The 21,525-nt window shown below is 41.4% G+C and overlaps 1 long non-coding RNA gene across 1 annotated transcript; it reads left to right on the plus strand.

The window, feature by feature from the left end:
• The first annotated feature begins 334 nt into the window (after positions 1-334).
• Positions 335-18,169, plus strand: LOC118768131. Its single transcript, XR_005004003.1, has 3 exons — positions 335-419; positions 11,467-11,471; positions 18,160-18,169. It is a non-coding gene; the product is annotated as an uncharacterized LOC118768131 (long non-coding RNA).
• Positions 18,170-21,525: the final 3,356 nt, after the last annotated feature.

Genomic DNA, 21,525 nt, shown 5'->3' on the forward strand with positions numbered 1-21,525 from the left:
CCTCTATACGCCTAAGATTACAATTCATTGGCTCTAAAATAAAGCCACGACCTTTACTTTCTTGTCCCCGAAGGGAGAACCGCCCACTAACCGACTCACACCAACAGTAGCGCTAACCGGGTCACTAAAGACCAAAGGGATTCTAAGGGTTCGGCCAGCAGCCGCTCAACCTAACCAGTAGGGAAGCATGCACCCCCTATCAGAATCGCCCAAAATCCACTAGCTCCCCACCAAAATAAATTGGAACCGCTTTGGAGAAAGAAAGACACGTTTAGTTTCTCCGATACGGGGTTTTTATCCGGCATTGCGTAAAGCATATCCGGCATTGACCCCGCATGGACGTAAGTTCTCTTACCACGCCAAGGTAGTGTCCAAAAGGGTGAAGCCTGGCAGTGCATCCACCTGCCGAGTAAAAGACAGTGAACAAAGCCCATTGAATCCCGACAGGTCATAACATACCAGACCTACCTGTTAAAGCATCCACCTCAAAAGAGGTCATAAGAAACAGGCCCCACAAGAGCCTCATAGTTACTCCCGCCGTTTACCCGCGCTTGGTTGAATTTCTTCACTTTGACATTCAGAGCACAGGGCAGAAATCACATCGCGTCTGTGCGGCTTGGCTGGCTACGCGATGCTGTTTTAATTACTGTCGGATTCCCCCGATCCGTACAGGTTCCGAGTCGACCGTTCACCGCCGGCCTAACGCCTGCCTGTCTACGCTGTCAAATGCTTTTTCAAAGTCAACAAAGCACACACATTGTGACGCTTGCCATTCCATTGTCTGCTCCACGATGACTCTGAGTGTCACAATCTTATCCGTGCATGATCTCTCCTTTCCGAGACCTGCCTGATCATCTCTGAGTGACTTGTCAATGGTATCTTTCAATTGCTCCAGGATGATTCTTGTAAGGACTTTGCTTGGAATGGAAAGCAAGGTAATTCCTCTTCATTTCCACTTTGTGATAAAATCCCCACTCTTCGGCAGCTTCCCCAAAAGACCCTTCTTCCAGTCGTTTGGGATCTTCTGTCCTCCGTACCAAGTTCAGCACATGGAGCATGTAATTCGTTTTGAATGTTGGTATTCACAAGAGAAATACTTTCCCTGCGTGCTTCACCCATTTTCCAATCTCTCTTGTTTTATATTGTTTTGTTTTGAAGTCTTTCATTGCAACAATTGCTGCTTTCAAAGAGATTTCTTTGATACCAATTCTGACATTGGTATCTGGATTTTTGTTATCAATACTTTTGCACTCAAATTGTTTCTGAAGATGAGAAAGGATCTTCTTTGACCAGTTCATCTCTTCATTTCATGCTGCTGTCTAAATATAAATACAAATTTGACTGTGCAGAACTACCTTTGTGTGTCTGCTGCCCTCCATTCTCACATATGTCCTACTCGGTGCAAGAATAAGGTAGTGAGGGCCTGCATATTGTCTGTGCCAATGTGGTTCTTATTGTGTATTTAAATCTGTCGTGAATTCTGATTTATCAGATATTTCTTAAGCAACACAGCTTGTACAATTCCCAATATTCTCTCCATCAATGGGTACCCTGCATCTAATCTAGATGGATTTAAACCAATAAAACATGGCACAGCTGGAGCAGATTCATGAATCAGAAGTTACTACAGAAGTTTAAATTTCACTTTTGCGATACCAGTTGTACTGAAACAAGGAGGAATTGTACGTTTCCTCTTTTGGTATTGCAGTTTATCTGTTCTGAATTCTTCTATTGAGCATATCGGATCTTTACTAAGAGAGAGAAAAACATGTGAAGCAGAAAGTTGGTTCTGTTCTGATGTTTTTCATTAGAGCCATTGCATTTGATTCCCCAATTGCAAAACAGTTTTTACCATTTCCTTCATGTCGTAGAAATCAAGGAGTGTCCAGCATTAAAAATTCAAGGAATGAGATGCAGAAAAGCCACAGTCAGTCCATTGTATTTCATAGCATCCTCAGAAAATCCCTCCATTCTCAGATATGTCCTACTCGGTGCAAGAATAAGGTAGTGAGGGCCTGCATATTGTCTGTGCCAATGTGGTTCTTATTGTGTGTTTACATCTGTTGTGACTTCTGATTGGCCAGATATTACTTTAGCAACACAGTTTGTACAAATCCCAATATTCTGTGAATCAACGGGTACCCAGCATCGATGAGACGTACCCTAGATGGATATAAACCCTTAAAACATGGCACAGAGGGTGCAGATTGATGAATCAAAAGTCACTACAGAAGTTCAGATTTTACCCTTCTGTGACTTGCTGCCTCGTACCATGTGTGGGCCCTGATACTGGAAACACTCTCCTGCGAATGGTTGCAGAAGTTCCTTGTTTGACTCCTCTCCACTTTTCGTTGTGGCAGTTGCTGCTACTGGCGTCATCCAGCAACACGAATCTAGCACACGAGCCCAAGACATAATGTCTACCATCGCCATAGAGTTAATGTTCGGCAGCTTTTGCAACTCGACCGACATGTGGTCAGCAAAGCCATTCACAAACGCTAACTTAACCATTCAGTCCAGTGATTCTCCCTCATATCCCGCCAGTTTAGCCAATCTCGTGAGTTCATTCGCAAATACATCAACCTGTTCGCCAGTCGACTTTGCTTTCCCCAGGCAAGCATCCACTTCAAACATTCCTTCTGCAAAGGCCTCCATCAAACAGATTTCTATCAATTCCACGCTAAAGCAGCGAGCTGGCAGAAACAGTAGAACGCCGGGCGAAATGCTTAGTGGTATATCGTCCGTCTTTACGTTCTGAGTTCAAATTCCACAGAGATCGATTTTGCCTTTCATCATTTCGGGGTCGTTTAAATAAGTACCAGTTACACACTGGGGTCGATATAATTGACTTAATCCGTTTGTCTGTCCTTGTTTCTCCTCTCTGTGTTTAGCCCCTCGTGGGTAGTAAAGAAATAGCTAAGTTGTTCCCTCTCTTCCATTTCTCAGTATAGCGCCAATGCCAAACTATCTAGGTACATCGGTATAAAACTCGCTAAGTCATTTATATTTTGGTGTTTCGCAACGAACTTCATCTTTTTCAACCAAGCAACTACATCTGTGTCACTGAAAAATCCGGTTTGACCGTATCGTTTGAAATACGGACAACACTCATTCATTTTTCTGGGGATTTTTTTTATGTTATGGGCCGAAATAGCTTGTAGTGTGATTGAAGAAAAAACAACAGAAATAGAAGGGAAAAGGAAATACAGAGACCTTACCTGTTGACCGAGGCGGGATGAGCGATCACTGTCAAGAAATAAACACGTCCTTCCACACTTGCCATCTCTCATCAAACTGCCCCACGTGCTTTCTGCCTACGCATGCCCCTGGTGGCCCTTCTGTTGGCCTCTGCAGTCTTCTGTTTACCTCATCTTCATTCCTCTCCACCAACACCACATAGCCCATCACATCCCACAACACCATAAATATAAATTTGACTGTGCAGAACTACCTTTGTGTGTCTGCTGCCCTCCATTCACAGATATGCCCTACTCGGTGCAAGAATAAGGTAGTGAGGGCCTGCATATTGTCTGTTCCAATGTGGGTCTTATTGTGTATTTAAATCTGTTGTGAATTCTGATTTATCAGATATTTATTAAGCAACACAGCTTGTACAATTCCCAATATTCTCTCCATCAATGGGTACCCTGCATCTAACCTAGATGGATTTAAACCAATAAAACATGGCACAGCTGGAGCAGATTGATGAATCAGAAGTTACTAGAGAAGTTTAAATTTCACTTTTGCCACACCAGTTGTACAATTCCTCCTCGTTTCAGTACATTTCCTCTTTTGGCATTGCAGTTTTTCTGTTCTGAATTCTTCTATTGAGCATATCGGATCTTTACTAAGAGAGAGAGAAACATGTGAAGCAGAAAGTTGGTTCTGTTCTGACGTTTTTCATTAGAGCCATTGCAGTAGTCCATGCTGTTTTTTGGATGGTGATTCAGATATTTGCTTTCTTGACGGAAACAGTCCAGTTGCTTCCTTTCGATTTTGGAGAATACATGGGGTCTTCTTTGACCAATTTGTTGTCCCTTTGTTTCATTGTGCAATCCGTGTATAGAAAGTAAATTTAGACATAGAAATCTACTTTTCTGCTTCTGTTACCCTACATTATGGGAGAATGTGCTACCCATCACAACAGTGTTCAGGTAATGTGGGCCTTTGTGCTAACTTTATCATTGTGGTGTAGTTAGAATTTCTGTTGTGGTTTCAGATACATCGAATTCCACTTTTGCAAAACAATTTTTTGCTTTCTTGATGGAACCAGTCCTGCTGCCCGTTTTGGATTTTGGAAAATGCATGGATATTCCATTGATCAATTAGTTGTCCCTTTGTTTCATCGGGCCATGTTTATATATATAGAAAGGAAATTTGGACCTACAAATCAACATTTCTGCTTCTGTTTTCCTTCATTATATGAGAATGTGCTACCCATCATAACTGTGATCAGATAATGTGGGCCTTTGTGTTAACTTTGCTTTTATGGTGTTGTTTGAACTTCTTGTAGTCGTCTCTGAAACGTCGGTTTCCCCTATTGGAAAACAATTTCTAGCATTTGCTTCCTAGATGGAAATTTTAGGTACAAATTAAAGCTGTCCGGCTGAGAAGTCATCGAAATGACTTATCTTTTATGCCCAAGGCATCTAGTGCTAGACTCGCAGGCCGGCACCAGGCACCGATTGGGAGTCCATGCACCTCCACCGGCCAGTCAAACTCCTGCAAAAGCAATTGTTCGAGCGGTCGGTATTTGTGCATTTTCTCGAGGGCAGCCTCTTTCAAGCTGTCCCCCTGCTCCAATCTGATAGTCACATCGACGACAACCACCTTTTCTGGACGGCTAAAGACCAGGTCAGGTATCAGCCTAGAGCCGTTTATAATATAAGACGGCTCTACACTAACACTCCAACCATGGTCAACAGACTCCTTCGCCACCAGGTCACATATTTTGTTATGCCTGGTGAGTCGTGGCAGGAAGCAAAGGCAAACCGAAGGAAGATATAAGTTGCTGGTTCTGTTCGGCTAATCCTGCAGAATCAGCAACCTTTCTAACAGACATATTCTGACATCAATAGGCGAAGGTTTCGGCGGGTGACGGACTTTGGTATCAGTCTCATCATTTGGTGAAGACTTAACCCTCCATCCCGCCGGCTGCTATTTAAGAAGGAAGAGGAAGTAGAGTAGGGGAGATGAAGCATTCTTTTAGCCCCCACGTGGATGGCCGTGTCCAGCCTCTCAAGTATCCCCCTTGACGGCAGCGCCTGCACCAAACCATAAAAGAGTCTAGGTAGATAGTACCGTTGAAGCAAGAGGAATTTTTGTCGGGGTTTCAGCGGAGCCCTGCACATTTTATCAATGTCCAGTAACACCTGCTCCACTGAGTTTGTCAAACTCCCGACTTGAGATTAAAGTCCACGTCGGGATGCTTACACCTAAATATAAAACCTTATCCCCCGGTTCTACCTTTTTAATAGTGACACCATCAATCTTCGGCGGGGTGTTAACGTTGACGAGGTAGGACTTGCCCCAGCCGTGAATGGAGAACTATGCACACTTACTGACATTAAGCCCCAGTCCAACCACGCAAATCCCCACAGCTGGATAACAAATCTAGCAGTGGGTCAGTTGCAATGTTAAAGAGGATCGGCGAGAGCGCGTCCCCCTGTCTAACACACCGACGAATTTCAATAGGTTCACTATGTTGCCCATCGACTGAGAATCTGGTAGTGCTACCTTCATAGAATCTGGTAGTGCTACCTTCGAGCGCTATTACGTGTTCGTGGAACCCAAGTCTCTGCAGTCCTGCATACACTAAAGAGTGCGAGACCGTGTTGAAGGCCTTTGAGAGATCCAAGAAGGCAACCTCCAGCCGCATTATTCTCAGTCGTGCTGGCCTCCCCATAGCGCGACTAACAAGCTGCTGAAGGAGAAACGAATTCTCACTGCAGCCGTCAGCACGGATAAAGCCTCTTTGGCTTGGATTAAGAGGAATTACCTGAAGCATGCGTTTGGCGACTATTTTGAAAATAAAAGATAAACCGCAGAGCATATCGTTATTGGTCGCCAGTTCGCAAGATCGTATGGGTCGTCCGATCTCTTGGGTATGAGAATCGACTTCCCCCGCTTCAGGATATCGGGTACCTTACCCGCCAGCAACATGCAGTTGCATATATTAGTTAGAACAGCTGGGTCCATCGCTTTAATTTCACCTATAGTGATACCGTCTGGACCCGCCGCTGAGATGTTCATCTGACGCCTACTTACCTTAATCTCCTTCACGGAGAACGGACCCCAGATGGAGTCGTTCTCAACCTGGGAGGAGGAGGGGTAGTTCTTCAGATCTACCTCACGGCCTGCCCTTATAAAATTCCTCTATTGAATAGATTGGAATAGGGCATTCCCACTCCCTGTTTTCACCTAACACAACTGCAAGGAGCTTCTTCCTATTCTTTCTAAATAAATTTTGATGTCGGGCATAAGCTTGACGCTTATCCCGACGCCTAGACCTAAAGTTACTCAAGTTGGGTGTATTTCTATCTCTATCTAAATTTCTCCTGTTGTTGGTAACTGCCCTACGCGATTTATAATGCTCCACCCAGTCCTCTATAGTTTTCTCAAATGAGCCCCAAGCAATCGCTGTCCTGTCTTCCACGAGTTCCAAAAGGGCCTCGGAGAAGACTGCAGACCAATGGGTATGCCCGGGGCATGCAGAATCGAGGAAGGGATCCCTCCAGTCAGAGCTAGACTGGGGTTCTCCCCCGATTTGTGATTGGGAGTTGGTCATGGACTGTTCTGACCCTTGATGACTCTTGCGAGCCCTTTTGGCCAGATCAGCCCTTTTCGATCCCACCTGTTTGGCTGTTTTTCCCGGTAGGAATCGTGCAATGGCAGCATTGATCTGCTTTATCCCTGTCATCTTCAGCTCAAACTCCTTTTCAACGAGGACCGCTACTTCCTCGTCGGACCAACAGCCCCTGCGTCTTTGGCCTATTGCCTCAGCAGCGGCTGCCCGATCGGCACGTTTCTTTGCAATTTGCTCTAGGCAAGCAGCAATCCTGCGGGCATTCACCTCAACAGGATGCTTATGCCGAACGTGCTGCGATCGACCTACAGCTGTCAAAAAAGAACGGCTGCAGTGGTCACAATCAAAGGAGGCTAGAGCTGGACTAGGGGCAGGTGCTCTAAATGCACTGCCATCGCATTTACCAGCGTGACACCTCATGGAATGGAGGTGACCGCTTTCCCTATCACATTTAATGCATCTGTAGACAGGCCTAATACCATGTCTACAGATAACATGCCCCTCCATTCATGGGGGAGGGGGAGAAGCGCAGAGAACATAGCGGGCAGGCTATGGAGCATGACGCCCAGGGAATTGTAAGTGAGAATTCTCTACCACCTGGAGTGGGGCTTGATACCCCCACTTCCTCCTCTTGATCCATTTCTAAATTAAGAGAATGAATGGGGAGGTCCCTAGCATCACTCTCTCTGTCCGTCTCTAACGAAAACCGGACTTCATCGATGGGGTCATGTGCTAGGTCCAGTGGGAGTTGTTCTCCTCTCACTATCAGGGAATGTTCTTTGTATTCTAGTCTAAATATGTTTACTCTATTTCTATAATACTTCAGTGTCGGACGCAAATTTAAGCGCCCGACACTGGTCCTGTCGATGCCTATTGAGCCACTTGGACTTACTTGCACCGAAGATGACTCGTTGGCCCGTGCAAGGGAGGGTAGTCCTTCGGCCGACCGCATTTGGTTAATGCCGTCAGCCTGACGTGTGGGCCCCATCCCGGACCCACAGGCCACCAGTTTAACGGCACCTGGCTGCCGTGTGTTCCTAAACTTATTAGTTAGCATCACTATTCTTAGCGGCATTTGACTAGGGATCCTAGCCGAAACGATTAAGAGTCATAGTTACTCCTGCCGTTTACCCGCGCTTGGTTGAATTTCTTCACTTTGACATTCAGAGCACTGGGCAGAAATCACATCACGTCTGTGCGGCTAGGCCGGCTACGCGATGATCTGTTTTAATTACTGTCAGATTCCCCTGGTCCGTACCAGTTCCGAGTCGACCGTTCACCGCCGGCCTAACGCCTGCCTGTCTACGCTGTCAAATGCTTTTTCAAAGTCAACAAAGCACACACATAGTGGCCTTTGCCATTCCATTGTCTGCTCCACGATGACTCTGAGTGTCACAATCTTATCCGTGCATGATCTCTCCTTTCCGAGACCTGCCTGATCATCTCTGAGTGACTTGTCAATGGTATCTTTCAATTGCTCCAGGATGATTCTTGTAAGGACTTTGCTTGGAATGGAAAGCAAGGTAATTCCTCTCCGTTTCCACTCTGTGATAAAATCCCCACTCTTCGGCAGCTTCCCCAAAGGACCCTTCTTCCAGTCTCTTGGGATCTTCTCTGTCCTCCGTACCAAGTTCAGCACATGGAGCATGTAATTCGTTTTGAATGTTGGTATTCACAGGAGAAATTCTTTCCCTGCGTGCTTCACCCATTTTCCAATCTCTCTTGTTTTATACTGTTTTGTTTTGAAGTTTTTTCATTGCAACAATTGCTGCTTTCAGAGAAATTTCTTTGAGGAAATTGTGACATTTGTGTCTGGATTTTTATCAATATTTTTGCACTCAAATTGTTTCTGAAGATCAGAAAGGATCTTCTTTGACTAGTTCATCTCTTCATTTCATGCTGCTGTCTAAATATAAATACAAATTTGACTGTGCAGAACTACCTTTGTGTGTCTGCTGCCCTCCATTCTCAGAGACGTCCTACTCAGTGCAACAATAAGGTAGTGAAGGCCTGCATATTGTCTGTGCCAATGTGGTTCTTATTGTGTATTTAAATCTGTCGTGAATTCTGATTTGTCAGATATTTCTTAAGCAACACAGCTTGTACAATTCCCAATATCCTTTCAATCAATGGGTACCCTGCATCTAACCCAGATGGATTTAAACCAATAAAACATGGCACAGCTGGAGCAGATTGATGAATCAGAAGTTACTACAGAAGTTTAAATTTCACTTTTGCCACACCAGTTGCACAATTCCTCTTTGTTTCAGTACATTTCCTCTTTTGGTATTGCAGTTTTTCTGTTCTGAATTCTTCTATTGAGCATATCGGATTTTTACTAAGAGAGAGAAAATCATGTGAAGCAGAAAGTTGGTTCTGTTCTGATGTTTTTCATTAGAGCCATTGCATTTGATTCCCCAATTGCAAAACAGTTTTTACCATTTCCTTCATGTCGTAGAAATCAAGGAGTGTCCAGCATTAAAAATTCAAGGAATGAGATGCAGAAAAGCCACAGTCAGTCCATTGTATTTCATAGCGTCCTCAGAAAATCCCTCCATTCTCAGATATGTCCTACTCGGTGCAAGAATAAGGTAGTGAGAGCCTGCACATTGTCTGTGCCAATGTGGTTCTTATTGTGTGTTTACATCTGTTGTGACTTCTGATTGGCCAGATATTACTTTAGCAACACAGTTTGTACAACTCCCAATATTCTGTGAATCAACGGGTACCCAGCATCGATGAGACATACCCTAGGTGGATATACACCCATAAAACATGGCACAGAGGGTGCAGATTGATGAATCAAAAGTCACTACAGAAGTTCAGATTTTACCCTTGTGTGACTTGCTGTCTCGTACCATGTGTGGGCCCTGATACTGGAAACACTCTCCTGTGAATGGTTGCAGAAGTTCCTTGTTTGACTCCTCTCTGCTACTCCTTGCTCGGCTACTTTTTGTTGTTGCTGCTACTGGCGTCATCCAGCAACACGAATCTAGCACACAAGCCCAAGACATAATGTCTACCATCGCCATAGAGTTAATGTTCAGCAGCTTTTGCAACTCGACCGACATGTGGTCAGCAAAGCCATTCACAAACGCTAACTCAACCGTTCAGTCCAATGATTCTCCCTCATATCCCGCCAGTTTAGCCAATCTCGTGAGTTCATTCGCAAATACATCAACCTGTTCGCCAGTCGACTTTGCTTTCCCCAGGCGAGCATCCACTTCAAACATTCCTTCTGCAAAGGCCTCCATCAAACAGATTTCTATTAATTCCACGCTAAAGCAGCGAGCTGGCAGAAACGGTAGAACGCCGGGTGAAATGCTTAGTGGTATATCATCCGTCTTTACGTTCTGAGTTCAAATTCCACTGAGATCGATTTTGCCTTTCATCATTTCGGGGTCGTTTAAATAAGTACCAGTTACACACTGGGGTCGATATAATTGACTTAATCCGTTTGTCTGTCCTTGTTTCTCCTCTCTGTGTTTAGCTCCTCGTGGGTAGTAAAGAAATAGCTAAGTTGGTCCCTCTCTTCCATTTCTCAGTATAGCGCCAATGCCAAACTATCTAGGTACATCGGTATAAAACTTGCTAAATCATTTATATCTTGGTGTTTCGCAACCAACTTCATCTTTTTCGACCAAGCGACTACATCCGTGTCACTGAAAAATCCGGTTTGACCGTATCGTTTGAAATACGGACAACACTCATTCGTTTTTCTGGGGTTTTTTTTATGTTATGGGCCGAAATAGCTTGTAGTGTGATTGAAGAAAAAACAACAGAAATAGAAGGGAAAAGGAAATACAGAGACCTTACCTGGTGACCGATCACTGTCAAGAAATAAACACATTCTTCCACACTCGCTATCTCTCATCAAACTGCCCCGCGTGCTTTCTACCCATGCATGCCCTTGTAGCCCTTCAGCTGGCCTCTGCAGTCTTCTGTTTACCTCATCTGCAATCCTCTCCACCAACACCACATAGCCCATCACATCCCACAACACCATAAATACAAATTTGGCTGTGCAGAACTACCTTTGTGCGTCTGCTGCCCTCCATTCTCAGATATGTCCTACTAGGTCCAACAATAAGGTAGTGAGGGCCAGCATATTGTCTGTTCCAATGTGCCACTTATTGTGTATTTACATCTGTTGTGACTTCTGATTTGTCAGATATTTCTTTAGCAACAGAGGTTTTACAATTCCCAATATCCTTTCAATCAATGGGTACCCTGCATCTAACCTAGATGGATATAAACCAATAAAACATGGCACAGCTGGAGCAGATTGATGAATCAGAAGTTACTACAGAAGTTCAAATTTCACTTTTGCGACACCAGTTGAAAAAAAATTCCTCCTCGTTTTAGTACATTTTGTTTTCTGGTATTTTAAGTCTTTTTGCATTTCAGTTTTGAGGACGTCAATGCTTTCCCGGTCCGCTTCACCTATTTTCCAAAATCTCTTATTTCCTTCATTTCTGTTTTCATGGTTTCATTTCAGCCATTTCTGCATCGAGATCCACTTTTAGGAAATACTAGCAGTATCGCCCGGCGTTGCTCAGGTTTGTAAGGGAAATAACTATAAAGCATTTTTAGAGTTATAGCCAAAAAATAGCAAAAAAATGGAAAAAAATTATGGTAAATTTTTTTGAGAGTTAAAAAAGGTGGAGTTGCGTCCCCTAGACTTTGTTTTGTGTTTCTGATTCTCGACCCCATGTCGAATTTATCGATTTTTTTTCAGAACTGGGGGATCTTTTCAAAATTTTCGCTGTGTTAGTTTTGAATTATGACATTGGGCTATGTGTGTGTCAAGTTTCATCATAATCGGTTGAAAGCCGTGGTCAGGGTGAGGGTACAAGCAAACAGACACACAGAAACACACACAGACAAACTGCTGTTTATACAGAGAGAGATATTGCCTCACCTATTTTCCTATCTCTCTTATTTCCTTCATTTCTGTTTTCGTGGTATTGCTTTGTCGAAAATAAACTTTTGGGAGTCTGTTGCCCTACATTCTGGACGTATTTCCTGCCTTATGCAAATGTGATAAAGTTATGATGGCCTGTACAATAACTGAGTCAGTGTGGCACAAATGCTCCATTTGAGAAATGTAATCCTGCCTTCTGATACTGAAAAGGGAGCTAAGATGATAAAGTTGGACCTGCATCAGTACCTTGATGCACCTACGGTAGTGGGCCTTGATTAAAATTTTAGCTCATTTTTTTTTACTCAATAATAAATCTCTGAATGAGATATAAACAGTAACTGCATGACGATGTGAGGTATATTTGCCATCTCAATATGGCTAACCACGAAGGGTGGGTGTTACTGTAGCTTGTAGCCCCAGGAGAACATCTCCTCCAGCTGGCTATCGACACATTTTCTGTGCCCTATTGGTATTTGCAAAGGGAAGGAAGGATGACCTCCCTTTGCAAATACTGATAGGGCACAGAAAATGTGTCGACAGCCAGCTGGAGGAGATGTTCTCCTGGGGCTACAAGCTACAGTAACACCCACCCTTCGTGGTCAGCCATATTGAGATAGCAATATAAAGGCGGCAAGCTGGCAGAGACGTTAGCACGCCGGGTGAAATGCGTAGCCGTATTTCGTCTGCCGTTACGTTTTGGGTTCAAATTCCGCCGAGGTCGACTTTGCCTTTCATCCTTTCGGGGTCGATTAATTAAGTACCACTTACGCACTGGGGTCGATGTAATCGACTTAATCCATTTGTCTGTCCTTATTTGTCCCCTCTGTGTTTAGCCCCTTGTGGGTAGTAAAGAAATAGGTATTGAGATGGCAAGTATACCGCCCATTTTTTTACTCAATTTTTCATCAAACCTTAAAAGGTTGTCTACAGTTTTGGCGACTGGTCCTTTCAGTTTGTTTAGAAATAAACTGCCAATGGTCTTGTCGGGGATTTTAGAAGAAAATATTCCTTCTAGCTGTTCTTTGGCATAAACCCTAATGTTAGTTTGGATAGATACACTCTCAGTGTGGTTGGCATGGGACGGGGGGCGTCCAGCTATGGAAACTCTGCCAGATCAGAGTGGATTTGGTAGACGGAAACTGAAAGAAGCCCATCGTATATGTCTATATATATATATATATATATATATATATATATATATATGTGTGTGTGTCTGTGTTTGTCCCCCCAGCATCGCTTGACAACCGATGGTGGTGTGTTTACGTCCCCATAACTTAGTGGTTCGGCAAAAGAAATTGATAAAATAAGTACTAGGCTTCCAAAGAATAAGTCCTGGGGTTGATTTGTTTGACTAAAGGCGGTGCTCCAGCATGGCCGCAGTCAAATGACTGAAACAAGTACAAGAGTAAAGAGTATAGATGTACTATAGCTTGACCAGAAACACTTGTTGAGACTATCAAATATAGTACTAGCTTTTCTTGTTCTATACATAATTTCATAATCAAGACCAGTAGAGGTCAGGATACTTCCTGAATAGATAAATTCAAAGATTTGACCATAAGCAATTACAGAAGGTTCAATATATACTGTTTAGAGGGAGCAGGTCGGTCCATCCTTTGAGTTTCTTTAGAAATTTCTGATTATCTTGTCATTGATTTTACTGGAGAATATTCTTTCTAGTAGTTCTTTGACATGTATCGTAGGCTGAGTTTACACAGCTTTTGTAGCTGCCCAGTTTCTGTTTACATCAGATTCCAAATCAGGTTAGTAAACCTCTTATATATATATATATATATAGAATTAAGACAGAACCTCCATCAAAGTAATTCAATTAATAGTGAAAGATATTATCTATGATAAAATATAAATATATTATTAATATTGTACTAAAAATTACTATACTAAATAATACACATTAAATCGACTATGCATGTTTCGTGACGATATATTTATATCGACAATATCAAAATTGATAATCTCAAAACTTAATATTAATTTGATCCAATGATACATAGCCACTATTCAGGCCTAAATAACATAAAATAAACTTACAACATATATATATATATATATATATATATATATATATATATATATATATATATATATATATATATTTTATTTATTTATTTATTTATAAAAAAGAAGTTTGAAAACGCCACTATTTAAGATAAATTTTAATTTTCTTAGAAATTTTACGTTTCGGTTCTTCTTGAAAAAACGAACCATATCAAAAGTATTTTATAAAGTTAAGTGTAATAAAAAAGTTCATAATTGTTTCTTACTGGTCTCAACAGTATCCACGTGGTATTTTTGTGGGGAGTAAGCATAATAGCTGTCTTATGTGTTTGACTAAAAGTAAGGAAAAGACCAGTGGCTGAAATGGCAGTAGCAGCAGTGACTGTTGGTCATAGCAGTAGTAACCGTGGTGGTGGTGGTGGTGGTGGTTGGAATTGCAGCAGCTGATTGGCTGTAGCAGTTGTAGCAGCAGTGGAAGATTGTTGATCATAGTAGTAATAGTAGTGACCATGGTGGTTGTAGTAATAGTAGCAGCGGTAGTAGTGATCGTGGTGGTAGTGGTAGAATTCCATTTTCCTTTTCGGAAGACCAATGTATTGTTTTAATGTTCCTGACCCAGGGTGTTCAAACTTGGTCCGAATTTTCTAATAAAATAAAGTTCTTTACTTTGGCGTTGAGTGAAGGTTACGTTGTCACTGAATTTGTAAAGTGGGAAAGTTGTGAATTTGGGATTTTTATTTGAAGCACATATATCTGTGTCCACTGACTGGTATTTTCCTGTACTCTGGATTCCTAATTTGGGATTTATGAACTGCCATCCTTTTTCGTAGGCTGTTTTTTGTATGGCCTATATACTACCTATTGCACCCTGTGCATGTTAACACGTAAATTAAGTTTTCTGATGTACAGGTGAAGTTTGTTCTGATGGTAAACTGATGGCCTTGGTAGAAGATTCAGAATTCACATTAGAACAAGATGACACAGATTCCACAGTTGGGCTTTCCACATTTTCTAACTGCTGATTTTGTGGTTATTGTAGAGTGCAGTTTAGCTTGGGTTAAAATCTTTTTTAAGGATTTTGGTTGCCGTTTACTTTTAATGATGGTGTGTGTTTGGAGGATTCGGTTCATCTTTGGGTCTCCCTTGAGTATATATATATTATATTATATTTTTATAAGGGAACTAGCAGTATCGCCCGGCGTTGCTCTGGTTGTAAGGGAAATAACTATATAAGCATTTTTAGAGATGTAAAGTATAAAAGCCATCTGAATATGGCTAACCACAAAGGGGGGGTGTTACTGTAGCTTTTTACGTTCTGAGATTTAATAATACATTTTTAGAGAGTTACTTCCCTTATATAATAGCAAAAAAATGCATTAAAAAATGGGAAAAAATGATAGTAAATTTTTTTAAAATCGTAGACTCATCGTAGACGCGCACTAATACCCAGAAGGGCTCGATATGAACCACGACTATAAGATACCCGCTTTTGGTGACACTACATCGCAAAATGTGGGAGTAGTTAGGAATCTAAATCGTAGGAGACAGACACACAACTTTAGTTTTATATATAAAAGATATCAATCCCTGTGAAGCTGGGATTGATATTCCCTTATAAAAATATGAGACATTCAAGTTAAGAATATTAAGTTGAATCATTCTCAATAAGTAAATACATATATATCAAAGTATACTTTGCTATATGTGTGTATTTATATTTAAGTGTGTACATATACAGGTGTGGCTGTGTGGTAAGAAGCTAGCTTCCATCCCACCTGCTCCTAGTTCCAATCCAGCCATGCCACACCTTGGACAAGTGTCTTTTTATCGACATGGGCTGATAAAATTCATGTCAGTGGATTTCGTAGACACACTCGTAAAAGCATTTCTCACATACTTATATATTAAATTGTAAAAGATTATAACTCTTTCCACAAAATAACACGGAAGGGCACAATATATTGACCAAATATTTTTATTCTTTTGAAAACAAAATGAGGTATTAAACCTTTTACTTTTACAAATTTTCTTTTGTCTTTCTACAAAAAAGAACACACAAAAACTGAGGCAATAAACCTCTTAGACTGAGACCCCAAGTCTCTTCAACCATCCCCTATCAATTCTCTTGCCGCCTGCAGGCAATCCCTCAGCCGCAAGTCAGGGCACCAAAAGATATAATTGTAATATTTCTTCGAACAGGACTCCCCTGTTGTATTCTTTTGCCCCAACTTTCTCTCACTCCCTCTTCCTGTTTCTTGAGTAACTCTGCGATGGACTGGCGTCCTGTGCAGCTGGGGGGAACACATGCCACAGAAACTGGGAAACCAGGCCCATGAACCTGGCTAGGCTTGAAAAGGGCGACGTTTATCATTTTATAATTAATTAATAATGACTGCTATTTTTAGCCCCCAATACAACCAGTCAAGTATGACTCAAAACCACATTTTCACTTTTACACAATGAAGTCAGGGGAACAAGGAAAAATTTTAAGACCCTTTATAGTATCTCATTGGCGAATTTTACTGACCCAGGGCCAAAAAGTCTGCTCGTCTTATCCATGTGTACAATGACCATTTATAATGTTGCAGCAAATTAAAAAAGGGACCAAAGTGAATGAAAGTGACTGTGTGGTAAGTGGTAAGTAGCTTGCTAACCAACCACATGGTTCCGGGTTCAGTCCCACTGCGTGGCATCTTGGGCAAGTGTCTTCTGCTATAGCCCCAGGCCGACCAATGCCTTGTGAGTGGATTTGGTAGACGGAAACTGAAAGAAGCCTGTCGTATATATGTATATATATATGTTTGTGTGTCTGTGTTTGTCCCCGTAGCATTGAATTACAACCGATGCTGGTGTGTTTACGTCCCCGTCACTTAGCGGTTCGGCAAAAGAGACCGATAGAATAAGTACTGGGCTTACAAAGAATAAGTCCCGGGGTCGATTTGCTCGACTAAAGGCGGTGCTCCAGCATGGCCACAGTCAAATGACTGAAACAAGTAAAAGAGTATATGGATATTACTGTTCACAATATCAGTGGCTAGCATGTGTAAAAACACTATGAAGGCAAAAATTATTAGCACTGAAGGGTGCTATTAGAAGCATGAGCATGCTAAAAATAGCAGTCTAAACTAAGAACTACAAATTTTTATTGCGCACATGGATGAGACGGGCAAACATTTTGACCCTGGGTCAGTAAGACTCACTGATGAGATAAGTTTTAACTCACAACATTCAAGATCACTGTGATATACTCTTTACTCTCTTTTACTCTTTTACTTGTTTCAGTCATTTGACTGCGGCCATTCTGGAGCACTGCCTTTAATCTAGCAACTCGACCCCGGGATTTATTCTTTGTAAGCCCAGTACTTATTCTATCGGTCTCTTTGCCGAGCCGCTAAGTGACGGGGATGTAAACACACCAGCATCAGTTGTCAAGCAATGCTAGGGGGACAAACACAGACACACACACAAACACATACATGCATATATATATATATATATATACATATATACGACAGGCTTCTTTCAGTTTCCGTCTACCAAATCCACTCACAAGGCATTGGTCGGCCCAGGGCTATAGCAGAAGACACTTGCCCAAGATGCCACGCAATGGGACTGAACCCGGAACCATGTGGCTGGTTAGCAAGCTACTTACCACACAGCCACTCCTGCGCCTGGGTGTATCTGATTTTTCATTTACAATTCCTTTTCGTCAATGGTACAGGGTCTTAAAATTCTTGCTCATACCACCAACTTCGTTGTGTAAAAGTGAAAATTCGTGGTTTTGAGTAATTCTTGACTGCTATTTTTAGCATGCTGGTGCTTCCAATAGTACCCTTCATTGTTAATTAATTTTTGCTTATATGGTGTTTTTTTTTTTTTTACACATGCTAGCCACTGATACAGTGAATTATGAACAGTAATATCATATACATACATATATGTATATATATATATATATATACATATATATGCATGCATACATGCATATATATACATGCATATATATACATGCATATATATATATATATATATATATATATCAATTAGAGACAAAACCACTATTTTGCAAATCAAACAAAGAAAGACTTAATCCAATACATAAAAAAATTTAATACAAATTAAATTCGCCACTACAATTGTTTCGTGTCTCTTCTAAGGACATTCATCAGGTGGATTTTTATATATATATATACATATATATATATACATACACTAGCCACTGCACGTTCTTTATTTTCTCTCCTTGTTTCTTTCTGTGTTCCTTTCTGAAGAAGAGCGTAGGCTCGAAACGTTAAAGACTTTTTCACTTCGTGAATGTTATACTAACACATCTGTTTGTTGTCTACACCACCTGTCTTCGTCTTTTGTTTCTTTTGTGATATATATGTAATATATATATGTATATACATAGACACACACTCATATATATATATATACATACATTGTATGTATGTATATATATGTATATAAAATGAACTCCCTAAAATATTGAATGATGTATTTTGCTAAACCTGTCAAAAGAACAAGAGTATGTAATTAGTATTTTAAGCTTCATAGCATACATATGTTTCTGCAAGCCAATTGACACACATCCTCAGTATTATGACCAAAAAAAGCATGCTAAATTTTCTGTATTGTCTTAAACCTTACATGCTAGTCTGGTTTCACATTGCTTGGATTATTGGAGTGTGGAGTTGATTACCAAGCCTAAATTATCTGCTTATGTGTGTGCATGTAGATATATATATATATATATACATATATATTTCACACACACACACAACCTTTGACATTATATCTTCTAACGTTTTTTTTTTTTTAAACTTAATAGCGTTCGGTTAATCACTATACATATCCATCATATTCTGTAAAATGTCTTATTGACAAGTTTTTATTTCTTCATTTCCCTGAAGAGAAGATTCCATTGTTTTACACCATTTTATTCCTTTAGAATAATACCAGTGATATCTTTGAAACATGTGTCAGAAGTAAAAGAATTTGAATAACACCTACGTTTAACTCCATTTATTTTTATATATGTATGTATATATCTGTATAATTCAGGTGTATATGTGAATGTATGGTCTGTATAAATACATGTGTCCATGGGTGTATATATGATTTTGAGTGTATAAATACAAATGTATATGGTGTGTGTGTGAATGTATGTATGAAATATTCAATTGTATATGGTATGTGTATATATATGATGCTGATGAGTATGGCTGTGTGTACATAAATGTGTATAAATATATTTTATATACCTACTAGCATTGTACATAAAACATTACTGTTAATAAACATTTGTTGACTCATCTCATGTTGACTCATCTCATTCTCTATTTTCTTTTGCTTCCATTGAATGCACAAGTTTTTCATGTTGACAAGGGGCCCCCGCCTCACCTGAATTCCATTTTCTAATCAAGTTCTTGCTAAGGGTTGGTGCTGAAGTCCATCATGAACCCTGGGACTTACAAGATCAGAGCTCCATCCATTTTCTGTGATGTAAGTGAATGGGATTTCAACACTTCTTCACACACCTATTTCTCTACTACCCACAAGGGGCTACACACAGAGGGGACAAGCAAGGACAGACAAACGAATTAAGTCGATTATATTGACCCCCAGTGCATAACTGGTACTTATTTAATCGAGCCCCGAAAGGATGAAAGGCAAAGTCGACCTTGACGGAATTTGAACTCAGAACGTAATGGCAAACAAAACACTAAGTATTTTGCCCGACGTGCTAACAATTCTGCCAGCTTGCCGCCTTCTTCACACACACCTGTCCTCGTCCATATGACCATACCAATACAGTTGTCTCTCTTGCACACCACATTCGATGCTTCTTCTGTACAAATTTTCTCTCGAGATGCTTACACTCTGTTATGTACGCACACTGACATTACACGGCAGAAACGTTAGCATGCCAGGCGAAATGCGTAGCCGTATTTCATCTGCCGTTATGTTCTGGGTTCAAATTCCGCCGAGGTCGACTTTGCCTTTCATCCTTTCGGGGTCGATAAATTAAGTACCAGTTACGCACTGGGGGTCGATGTAATCGACTTAATCCCTTTGTCTGTCCTTGTTTGTCCCCTTGTGGGTAGTAAAGAAATATATTCTGTTGTTACGTTCTGAGTTCAAATTCCGCCAAGGTCGACTTTGCCTTTCATCCTTTCGGGGTCGATAAATTAAGTACCAGTTACGCACTGGGGGTCGATGTAATCGACTTAATCCCTTTGTCTGTCCTTGTTTGTCCCCTTGTGGGTAGTAAAGAAATATATTCTGTTGTTACGTTCTGAGTTCAAATTCCGCCAAGGTCGACTTTGCCTTTCATCCTTTCGGGGTCGATAAATAAAGTACCAGTTTCGCACTGGGGTCGATTTAATCGACTTAATCCCTTTATCTGTCCTTGTTTGTCCCCTTGTGGGTAGTAAAGAAATATATTCTGTTGTTACGTTCTGAGTTCAAATTCCGCCGAGGTCGACTTTGCCTTTCATCCTTTCGGGGTCGATAAATAAAGTACCAGTTTCGCACTGGGGTCGATTTAATTGACTTAATCCCTTTATCTGTCCTTGTTTGTCCCCTCTATGTTTAGCCTCTTGTGGGTAGTAAAGAAATATACACGTCCAGCGGAGCATATTAGCTTCATTTCTTTCAAGCTTATGCATGTCCTCAGCAGTCACAGCCCATGTTTCCCTGTCGAGTAGCATGGCTGTTCACACACAGGCATCAAACAGTCTACCTTACCTTTCACTCTGTGCAAGAGGCCCTTTGTTACCAGCAAAGGTAGGAGCTCTCTGAACTTTGCCCAGGTTATTCTTATTGTAGCAGCTATGCTCTCAGAGCATCCACTCCAGCCACTGACTTGGTCACCTAAGTAACGGAAGCTATCAAATACTTCTAGTTTTTTCACCCTTGTACATGAAGGAATCTGTTTTCTGTACATCTTTGGTGTTTATTGCCCCTGTGCATCTGCCACACAAAAACTATCTTCCCAGTTAAACCTCCTTTGATATAGCTGCACCTCTTATGTGTCCATAGCTTACAACAGTTACCTCTTATACTCTTTACTCTTTTACTTGTTTCAGTCATTTGACTGCGGCCATGCTGGAGCACTGCCTTTAGTCGAACAAATCGACCCCGGGACTTATTCTTTGTAAGCCCAGTACTTATTCTATCGGTCTCTTTTTGCCGAACCGCTAAGTGACGGGGACGTAAACACACCAGCATCGGTTGTCAAGCGATGGTGGGGGGACAAACACATACATACACACACACATATATATATACATATATACGACAGGCTTCTTTCAGTTTCTGTCAACCAAATCCACTCGCATTGGTCAGCCCGAGGCTATAGCAGAAGACACTTGCCCAAGGTGCCACGCAGTGGGACTGAACCCGGACCCATGTGGTTGGTAAGCAAGCTACTTACCACACAGCCACTCCTGCGCCTATGTAGTTTCTACTTACGTCTTTTCTACAGATTGAGCAGGGCCATCTACCTGAAGGGATTTGTGATTTGTATACCTTCTTACTTACTAAGACTTTGGGTTTTGCTAGATTCACTCTAAGGCCCTTCGATTCTAGACCTTGCTTCCACACCTGAAACTTCTTCTCTAGTTCTGGTGTGGCTCAGCTATTAGAGCAAAGTTATCAGCATACAATAACCGGTTCTTTTGGTCAAACTATTGTATCTCCAGCTGCTTCAGATGCCATCATCATCATCATCATTTATCGCCCGCTTTCCATGCTAGCATGGGTTGGACGGTTC

This window comes from Octopus sinensis, linkage group LG27 (genome assembly GCF_006345805.1).
Source record: "Octopus sinensis linkage group LG27, ASM634580v1, whole genome shotgun sequence".
Taxonomy (NCBI): Eukaryota; Metazoa; Mollusca; class Cephalopoda; order Octopoda; family Octopodidae; genus Octopus; species Octopus sinensis.